Source organism: Alosa pseudoharengus, unplaced genomic scaffold (assembly GCF_046254945.1).
Source record: "Alosa pseudoharengus isolate Yale_2024_CS ecotype anadromous, Long Island Sound unplaced genomic scaffold, YU_APseudo_1.1 YU_APseudo_1.1_scf_10, whole genome shotgun sequence".
NCBI lineage: Eukaryota > Metazoa > Chordata > Actinopteri > Clupeiformes > Clupeidae > Alosa > Alosa pseudoharengus.
The window spans coordinates 39,458,461-39,469,315 of record NW_027468565.1 but is presented as its reverse complement, the minus strand read 5'-3'; the positions used below and the strand labels follow the sequence as shown (position 1 = coordinate 39,469,315).

The 10,855-nt window shown below is 38.7% G+C and overlaps 1 long non-coding RNA gene across 1 annotated transcript; it reads left to right on the top strand.

The window, feature by feature from the left end:
- Positions 1–5,895: 5,895 nt before the first annotated feature.
- Positions 5,896–7,517, top strand: LOC143141401 (uncharacterized). Its single transcript, XR_012990777.1, has 3 exons — positions 5,896–6,237; positions 7,232–7,302; positions 7,433–7,517. It is a non-coding gene; the product is annotated as an uncharacterized LOC143141401 (long non-coding RNA).
- The last annotated feature ends 3,338 nt before the right edge of the window (positions 7,518–10,855 follow it).

The following is a 10,855-nucleotide window of genomic DNA, read 5'->3' as shown; positions in this document are numbered from 1 at the left end:
TAAATAGTTATGGGAGGTTCTCTGAGTACAGGAAATATTTTATTTTGAGGAAATCTGGCATAAACATTATAGTTTAAACGAGAGAATGTAGATGTGAACCACCATCTCAGAGGAGTATTCCCTGCAACAGACCCAAATTACTTGAGTTTTGACGTGAAATGTGCGACTGACAAAACACCCCCCCCCCCCTTTCTTGCATTTTATTCTTTACATAGCCTTACTCACATGGACATTGTACCTCACACAAGCACATAAATATATAAATATATGATTCGCAATGTGATGACTTTGTGTGTAGCTTTTCTTATTAAAGTGTAAAGACAGAGGACACAACTCGAGAGAAATTCAGAAATGTCAGATATGAGAGATCATAAAGTTTATTAAAGTTAAAACACATCAAACAAATAAATGCAGCATGCCACAGTCAAACATTTATGATGGGGGTTATACTTGCTATGCACCATCGACAAATTCTATACTAAACAAACTGCTCTAAATTACTGAATACACCAGCCGAGACTAAAACCTATTCATGCATTTCATGGAAGCAATTTACTAATTCCCTTTCATTTCATTGGATAGAATTTGTAACATTTCAATGTCCATTTTAAAATATATCCTAGTCTATACCATTACAAATCTACAAAACCATTTTAAAATAGTTCGAGCCTTTTACAATGTATTGCACTTCCGTATATGCAACTTTAGGCTACCACCTGTGATTCCTTTGAGGGGAAACAAGCAGCCACTATGAACGTTTGTTCCACAGAACCTATAGAGAGACTCATATCAGTGAGAAAAACTGCATCACGAGAAAAAATCACATGAAAACAAACATTTAAATATAACTACACCTACTTTCACGAGTTGAACACGAGCAGAGCACAGCAATTCAGCACCACTAGCAGCGGACAGCGACCAGTATGCGTTGCTATGCTACACAGTTTTTGTTCCCTCAATTCCACAATCACGGTTTCGAATAAACGAAATGCACTTAAGAACTTCCCTGAATTCGATACAGTTTTGTGGTAACTGAATATAGGCTATCCAGTGGTTGTTATTAAATCTCCATAAAACAAAGATGCTTTTGGTTACTTCTTGTTTTCGCAGACCTCCATAACGCCCAGAGTTATCGCCACAATTTTATGAAGACCTACATTTTCTCATTCACCATAGACATTTCCAAAAGCAGAACACTGTCCAATGGTCACACACACACCACACAAAGTCACTGTTCAGAGACTAAGGCAAGTAAAAACTCACCTTGAGCTTTTCTCGAATGCCTTTAACAAGGACTTGGTCTGTGTTTCATACCATCTACATATTCCTAACGTTCTAACCCATCATCAATATAAACATGATTTTTTTTTACATTAGAAAAACCTACAGACAACTGATCAGGAAACTGAGTTTACAGTAAAAATCAGCGACACGTGTAGGCCTACAAGAAACGCCAGTCAGAAACGGATATTAGCGAACACGTACCTCGACGTCAACTTCTCATCGAGCAAATGGTTTGACTAAACGACAATTCAGCGCGAGTTCTGGTTCATTCTGGGAAAACACAAAATAATTGTAAATAAGACATATTTAAAAAGCCAGACATATTTAAAAAGCCTGACATTTTTTTCCAATACAGAGATCAGGACTGACTTTTGTTTTATAAGACCTCTAAATTATATAACAGTATGGACAAACGTATCCTCCTCTTAGCCTGGTTTATTGTCCTGATTTGAGCAACATTTAGATGATAATTAAGTTCAATGAAGGACCAGACAACCTATCCTTTTACCTTTGTGTGTTAACACAAAAATCTTACAATCTCTCATGGCAGTTTTCAGCAAAATACTTATTCAAACAGAGCTAGAATATTTAAACCAGAACATGTTTGACTTCCTTTGCCTAAGACTGCCGTAACATTGACCCTTTGTGTGTTACATTTCACAAACTGCAAATCTATTCACAAACTGCAAATCTTTTCTGGACATCTCTAGATTTTTTCGTGTGGACAGGTTTCTTTCTCTCTCTCTCTCTGCATGTGTGTGTGTGTGTGTGTGTGTGTGTGTGTGTGTGCACTGTACTTGCTTTGTCCTCAGAGGATGAAAGGACAGACCGTCTGTAAATGGACACTTTGTCTCGGTTGGTCTTGTATCTCTCCCTTAGTGGTCATCATGTTGTGACTGCAAGAAATTAACAAAAGGAAATATTTATTTAGACCTCTGAACATCAACAATAAGTTAACACACACACACACACACACACACACAGAGTCATACTCTCTACACAGTTACAGCTGTCTGTTTGGATACACACACACAATCACACAACCACCAAGACACACATACACCCACCCACACAGAAAACAGGGCATTTGATCATGTGCACACAGACACACGCACAAACACACAAACACACACACTCACGCACAGACTTACTGTCATTCACATTATAGTTTTCTTTGATACATACACAGCCAAACATACATACACAGCCACCTCAGTTTACGTACATGGTTACACCTTTTTTATTTGTCTTTCTCTCTCTCTCTCTCTCTCTCTCTCTCACACACACACACACACACACACACACACACACACACACACACACACACAGGCTTACTTTTGTTCAGCTTACATCTTCCTTTGATGTTAAAGCATACATACACAGTTTTCTAGGTTTACATATATGCTGCCACACCTCTATATTTGTCTTTCTCTGTTTCACACACACAACCACACATACAAATGCACGTGCGCGCGCACACGCACACACACACGCACACACACACACACACACACACGCACACACACACACACACACACACACACACACAGAGAGAGAGAGTAATACATTTGAAGATATGTCAAGATACATGGTTGGTATATCTTTCCTTATTTGGTGATATAAAATATTTATCTAGTTTTTTAATTTACCTGAAGTCTAGGATATGTGTGAAACATCATTATAAAAAATGTATAGATGCTTGTAACCCTTCCCTTTGTTTTTTCAAAAATAAATAAAAATGAAAATAAATTAAAATTATATAAGAGTACATTCAGATCAACTGTTTAACTGAGCCTGACCTGCTCAATATTTCTTCTGCAACAGCAATATTTTTTTTTTCACCTGGACTGTGTCGACGTGCCTCATTTAAAGTCTCCTCATTTCTCTGATACTGAAACCATTTTTGTATTCATAATAAACAAACTACACATTTCCATCACAGAAACCCTCATTCAGAACACACAAAGACTTCAGAACACACACAATCCATTCCAAATCTAAAACAGTCAGTAACATGTCACTCACAAGGCTTTCCTGTCTGTGCCTGTGATGTGGCGTCTCTACAGCTAGGTCCATAAAAAACACACACACACAGTAATCCACATTTTTGTTCACTGTTTACCAACCAGCCTTAATAACCCACAGCAATCCTCTGCTCAATACTTATGGTCTACCACACACATACACACACAAAGGTATTCTCAATGTAAATATACTCTCTTTGTAGAGACACTGTCCACGTAGTCTCTTTAGAGCAGAAATGTAAAGACACAAGTGCTGTACCCTCAACTATATCTATATTTTACATGATCTGTCAAGGCTCCCCGTACACTGTAGGGTACATACATGCACCATGTTGCACACAGGTCATCTCAGAAATACACCTGTGTGTATGTGTGCACTGAATCAGCACATCAGACAAGCTGTCATATGTGCACACACACACATACCGGCACAGACATAGGCCCAACTCGACTACCTACTACACATACACACACACAGAAACATGCTAGACTTGTGACATCTACACTCGTCTCAAAAGTCCATCCAGGCATACAATAGTCATAGGAACTAAACATCTTTACAGACTGCTTTACAAAGTTTTTTTACATTGGACTGTTCATACCACCATCACATCCAACAATTCATGCTGGAGCACTTGCTTTCATGCATTTGTAAAGGATTGGTTTTAAAATGCTTGCTGCTGAACTTTAACTACCATGTATAGCCTTGTCTTATCTATGTGAGATATTGAACAAACACACACTAGCTCTGGCTAATATTAGTTTTAGATTTTGGATTACTCTAGCTTTGAGTACATATGATATATAAACTTCTTTTCAAATCAAATAGGACCAATTGTGGATATTTCAAGTGCTTTGGGATTCTAATCTGTGGATTTTAAGATCCACTACAGCTCGGCCACATGTCCACCTGAAACTCCAACAAGATTTACATCACAGAGGTCATTCAAAACAGGTTATTTCCCCTGATTATTATTATGGGTCCCCTGAATAGCCCCACCCCCCTCTCCTCACCCCCACCTCACATAGTCCAGTCCAGGTGAGTGAGTAAAGGTGTTGGCTGATACCTGCTATTAAAACAGCAGCTGTTGTGCTGCCCCACTCAGAGACAGGAGCCTGCGTTCTCTCCTGCTCCTCTCTCTCTCTTTCTCTCTCTCTCTCTCTCTCTCTCTCTCTCTCTCTCTCTCTCTCTCTCTTTCTCCCTCTCTTTCTCTCTCTCTCTCTCTCTCTCTATATCTCTCTCTCTCTCGTCAGTTACCCCCTACTGTCTCCTGCAGGACACCGACAAGTCCAGACTAGTTGAGAGCGACAAGTATGTTTGTCTGAAGATGACATCACGTGTGTTTTGTGTTTGTCTAAAGATGACATCACGTGTGTTTTGTGTTTGTCTGAAATTGACATCACGTGTGTTTTGTGATGACATCACGTGTGTTTTGTGTTTGTCTGAAGATGACATCACGTGTGTTTTGTGTTTGTCTGAAGATGACATCACGTGTGTTTTGTGTTTGTCTAAAGATGACATCACGTGTGTTTTGTGTTTGTCTAAAGATGACATCACGTGTGTTTTGTGTTTGTCTGAAGATGACATCACGTGTGTTTTGTGTTTGTCTGAAATTGACATCACGTGTGTTTTGTGATGACATCACGTGTGTTTTGTGTTTGTCTGAAGATGACATCACGTGTGTTTTGTGATGACATCACATGTGTTTTGTGATGACATCACGTGTGTTTTGTGATGACATCACGTGTGTTTTGCTTCTCATGTTCAGCTCTGCATTTGACTGTAAATCAGTTTCTTGCAAAATACTTAAATAATGTCCTCTTTCCCTGCAGTCTTTCTTACTATTTTTGTTTTTGACGTCTCTCTCTCTCTCTCTCTCTCTCTCTCTACAGGTAGTCACACACACACACACACACACACACACGTACACACCCACACACGCGCATACACACGCAAGTGTAATATGCACTTCCTGACTTGAAATAATAAAGAACACATCCAAACTCAAAAGATCATGATGAACACTGATCCAGATACCAGACACTGATGGCATCGTATTATAAAACCTATGCAATAACACAACAGAGACTTATTATAAAACCTACTGTATGCAATAACACAACAGAGACTTATTATCAAACCTATGCAATAACACAACAGAGACTTATTATAAAACCTACTGTATGCAATAACACAACAGAGACTTATTATCAAATCTATGCAATAACACAACAGAGACAGTGAAAGGGAACCTTGGTTGGGCTGATCCCAAACTGTTTGTTTGTGGGCGTGTTTTCTATCCACTACGAGTGAAGCATATGGAGAAAGTAATTAGAGAAGCGAGTCTCCTTTATGGGGCGGGAACCTGGCTGCAGGATGCCCTCTCTAAATGCCCCCGCAGGGCTGCAGGATGCCCTCTCTAAATGCTCCCTCAAGGCCCTGGCTGCAGGATGCTCTCTCTAAATGCCCCCTCAAGGCCCTGGCTGCAGGATGCCCTCTCTAAATGCCCCCTAAAGGCCCAGCCCCGGGCTGCACGCAGATTAAGTGTCTCGCTGGTTGGTTCTTAATTTGCAACCACAACCACACTCAAAAAAATGAAATCTCACTATTGTTCATCTTAATAAATCCTCTTTCGTAGGATTTACAGAACAAAATTAGGTTTCTAAGGTGAAATTGAGTTAGTTGTGTTATTTCAAATCAATAATGCGTTTTTGCTGATTAACTTAACATGTTTGCATTGGATCTACACAACTTTCTTGAACAAAACACATTAGATTAGGAAATTTGTCCCTCTATAGTTGCCGTAGCATTATTTCACAACTTATGAGGACCATGGTGAGGACTCCGCCAGAGACGGTTGAGAAAGTGAAGTTCCGCCATTTTTTCCTTGCTTACTCATGGAACATTTTTGGATCCTGTAATTGCAAGGTATGTATTTGTTGCTGTTCATAGTGTTTTTGTTTTGAGTTTAGCGAGTTTGTCGTAACAACAACTTAAATAATCATTTTAGTAGATCTTATAGTGTATATGTGTTACTAAACTCGAGCAGCTAGCTTCTAATGTTAGCTACTAAATCTGTCATGGTGGCTGGCGAGCTAAGTAATCTCTGGCTAGAATTCTATCATGTTTCCCAGTTTAGTTTTACTCCCTACTGAAGATAGACAGGGGTGGTGCCTTGATGGGGTTATTTCATATAAACCACAATTGAATGTTCATAGAAGTGCCAAGGTCAAGACAACTTCATGTATTTAACTGGTAAGATAAGATAGCAGCTATCGTTAGCCCCATACAAACCCTGCCTGGGGTTTATGTGAATACTAATTGTTGGATCAGTATGGAAAAGTTTAATGTTTAAACGTAACTGTTAGGTGCACCCCACTCTGTTTGACCAAATTATCCTTGTGTGTCATGAACAATTATGCAGGCTCTAAAGTCCATCAAGAAACATTTTAATCATTTTTATGTTCGTGTAGCAAACTCTGCCATCTTGCCTAGTCTCTCTGTAGCTGCTAACATTAGCCATGTGTAGCTGCAAAAATACTATAGTATTTTTGTATTGCTATCATAGGCTACTTGGCTCTCATTCGGCTTATATATCAGTTAAAGAAAGCAAATGGCAGTTTCTTGCATGGGAACTTGTCAATTTTAAGCACACACATTTGTTCTCAACCACTATATTCGGGAGGTAAATAATTTCACATTTGTCATGCTAGAAGCTGCCTACTCTTCAATGTTTGAATGATTTGTTAATCACAAACAAGTAACTAATTAAATCACAAACAAGCCAATCTAATTAAAGGTTATCTTCCTAGTTCAATTTTATTAAAATTCTCAATTGATTCTGTGATCTAATATTATTATAGTTTTACACATTTTAGTGTAAATTTGTTGAGTTTGATATACTTTCTCTTTCTCCCCACAGGCCTTTATGTGGCAGTGCAAAGAGCGCAAGACCGGAGTGTCATCAAGGTCTCATTTATTGAAGTATTACAGGTTAGCTCATGGTCACTTTGGTCACAGACACCCATGCCATATGCTAATTGTAATTCTTTCTGTATTTCCAAATGCTGGGTTGTATTGTTACTTGTTCTTCCTATCTCCTCTCCCCTCATAACGTTGTCAGAATGTCAGAACTCGACATCAACTGCTCCAGGCTGTCTGCTGTGTGTGCGTAGGAAGGGAGGAGATCATGGCTGCCATTGACCAGGTTAGTGAGAAGTTGTTTTGTGCCTCCCACTTTGAAAACCTGTGATCCAATATTAGGCCATGAGCTACCGGACCTTACCATGCAACTGCTAACTTTTTTTGAAAGGTCTTACCTTGCTGACATGAATTTGAAAGTTAACATTGACATAGGGGTGTACTGCCTGTTTCAACCCCATGAATAGATTTACATTGAAGATCAGTGCGTTCCAAAAATCTCTTTTAACATTTAACATTGGGGGTTGCATGGTAAGGCATGTTAAACATTAAGATACTTAATTTGTAAATGTAAGTTGTGAATGAATGAATATGGCTTTTTATATTATTTTAGTACCCATGGACATTTCCTTGTTCATGTTTCGGTGCTTGTAATGTTTTGTTAAGTCTGTCTATATGCATATTAAAGCAGAATGCATGTTACAGCAGAACAAGTCACCATTGGTCTGTTTGTCACTGACCATGCATACACCCTTTACAGACAAAGCTTCCTAGTCTGTGTTGGTAAAATGTCACCCAAAGTTTTAATCTTTGGTTAACTAGCTTTTGAGTTAAAAGAAATCATAGACGTTAGAGGGATTTGGGAGAGCAGAGAGTCTAAAGCAATGGTTCGGAGTGAATTTCACCCTAGGGTCATTTGCACGATGACCACGAGCCAAACACACCCCCAGAAGCTTTTTTCCCTTGGTCGAACATTGGTCAAGTTCAGTCTATCAGTCTATGTTTCAGCCCAATGGCTTAGCATTAGCACTTTTGAAACCAGAAGTGTATCTCGTAAATTACCCCACTAATAATGCCCGGAATATTACCAAACTTCTACAGTAGTACAAAAAGGGTCTGTAAACAACACCTACTGCAACGCTACGTCGACGTCACTTTGTGATTTGGGAAAAGCCCGTAAAAGTCCTGGCAGAAAGCGATGCATAAGTTTTATAAATGCTTGTATTTTCAGGTCAACACTTATTGACCTGAAAATACAATTTCATATATCATCCAGTTATCAATATATGACTATGGAGTGTTGAATTCACTAGCTTTTCCTTTACACGTGTGAATTTTGCAAAGGACTTTTACGGGCTTTTCACAAATCACGGAAGTGATGTTGACGTAGCAGCAGAGAGTAGAAGCTTTCAGGCAAGTGTTATTTAAATAAACTGGTGTAGGCTACTTACAAACTTTCGACCAAAGGAAAAAAAGCTACTGGGGGGGTTGGCACTCGCAATGATCATGCAAATGACCCAAGGGTGAAATTCACTCAGAACCATTGCTTTAATTTAAAGGAGATGGGAGATGTGAGGTTAATCCACTGAATTCAAACATATCTAAAGACATATACTTTTGTTTGAAAAGTCATCAATTAAATGTATTTTTTTTGGTCTGTGGTAAAGGACGCTGACTGATGCCCAGAGCCAGATGGAGAAAACCACCATCGGGATCGATCTTTGCAATCAAACATGAGGGTGCCAATGCCTCCACTAGAAGATGTAGACATTATAGTTGAATCACTAACAATGTAACAAAACTAAACATGCCGTGTTTAGCAGAGATATTTTTCTGTTCATTGCATTTCTATTTTACTAAAAAATGTCCCTGATGGTTTGATGAGAATGGAGCTAAATAAATGCAAATTTGTTTTGAAGACCGTGTGTCTGTTTACTATTTGAACACATTTGTTCAATTTTATTTAGAAATGTTATGCAGAACAAATTCAACTTGTTTACTTTGGATTTACTTAAGAACTTTGTTTTTTGGATGAGTTTACTTAAGAAAGTTTTGTCAAGTGTGGTTCCACGTAACTGTATCACTTAAACTTAAATTAATATGGATGTGTGCTAGATATCTTTTTAACTTAAATTAATTGAACCTAACAATGTGACTTTGATTGAACAGGACAGTATTAAGTTGAGTCAATGTAAGAATGCTGAATTAATTGAACATAACAGCATTAAGTTGGTTGAACACAGCCATATTAAGTTGGTTCAATGTAAGAATACTAAATAAAAATAAAGGAATTCAATTACTTACCATCTACTTTATTCACTCTTGTTCAGTTAATGTTATTTATTTGAGTCAATTGAAAAGAATATAGTATCTTTAGAGTTATTTAATACAGTTTCGTGGAACCACTTGACAAAACATTTTTAATTAAATCCAACAAGATATTTTTTTGAGTGCACACAGACACACACAAAGACACACAAACACACACACACTCACTCACAATCACACACACACACACACACACACACACACACACACACACACACACACACACACACACACACACACACACACACACACACACTCACTCACTAACTCACTCACATACACACACACACACTCACACACACACACACACACACACACACACTCACTCACTCACAATCACACACACACACACTCACTCACAATCACACTCACACACACACACACTCACACACACACACACACACACACTCACACACACACACACACACACACAAGTATACACATGCACACTTGCTGGCATGGAGACAAACAGACAAACACTCACACAGAACGTGCACAACTTAAAGTAATAAAACTGAAAAACATTCAAGAAAAACATTTTAAATGATTTACTGGTAACCATAATCAGTGGCAATCATGCAGCCCACTTTAGCCAATGCTCTGACCAACAAACAGCAGAAGCAAGAGCAAAAAGTGATTAAAAAGCATGCTGAAGTATGGTACATATTCCTATTGATCAAATCAGCCATATGGTTATCAAATCCCAGGGAGACGCTGGATTGACCAAGGATGGGGATGCTGAAGTAGGGCTGGATAATAAGCCGGCACTTCCATTTAGTGAGTTGAGACATACCGTCTCCTTCACCAGCCGTCCATTAAAACTGTTTACAGCTTTAATTTACCTGTGACCGTCTATAAATAGCCACGGCCCTTTGTTTTTGAGTCTGAGTTTTGGACACTCGAGGCCCGCACGTCATCCTCTGCTCTGCCCTCTGTCTGCTCACAACAGACATAGGAATGTCTGTCTGTCTGTCTGTCTGTCTGTCTGTCTGTCTGTCTGTCTGTTTCTTGCTCACTCTTTTAAACTGTGTTGTAATAGTCTCAAACAGACCTTTTTTTTAAATTGTTCATGCAATTCCTTTTCTTATTTTGTAAATAATTTCACCATTACACCCTCAATTTCATAAGGTCTGTCATATGAACAAATGACACATAGGTGATTATTTGCATTTCTACCAAAATATCTTACTAAAGTCATTGGTGTCAAAGTGTCCAAATGTGAGCACTGTCATTAAAGATACACCAGTGGACTTATCTGGAAAACTGTGGCTTTCCATGTTGATTCTGATTATATAGA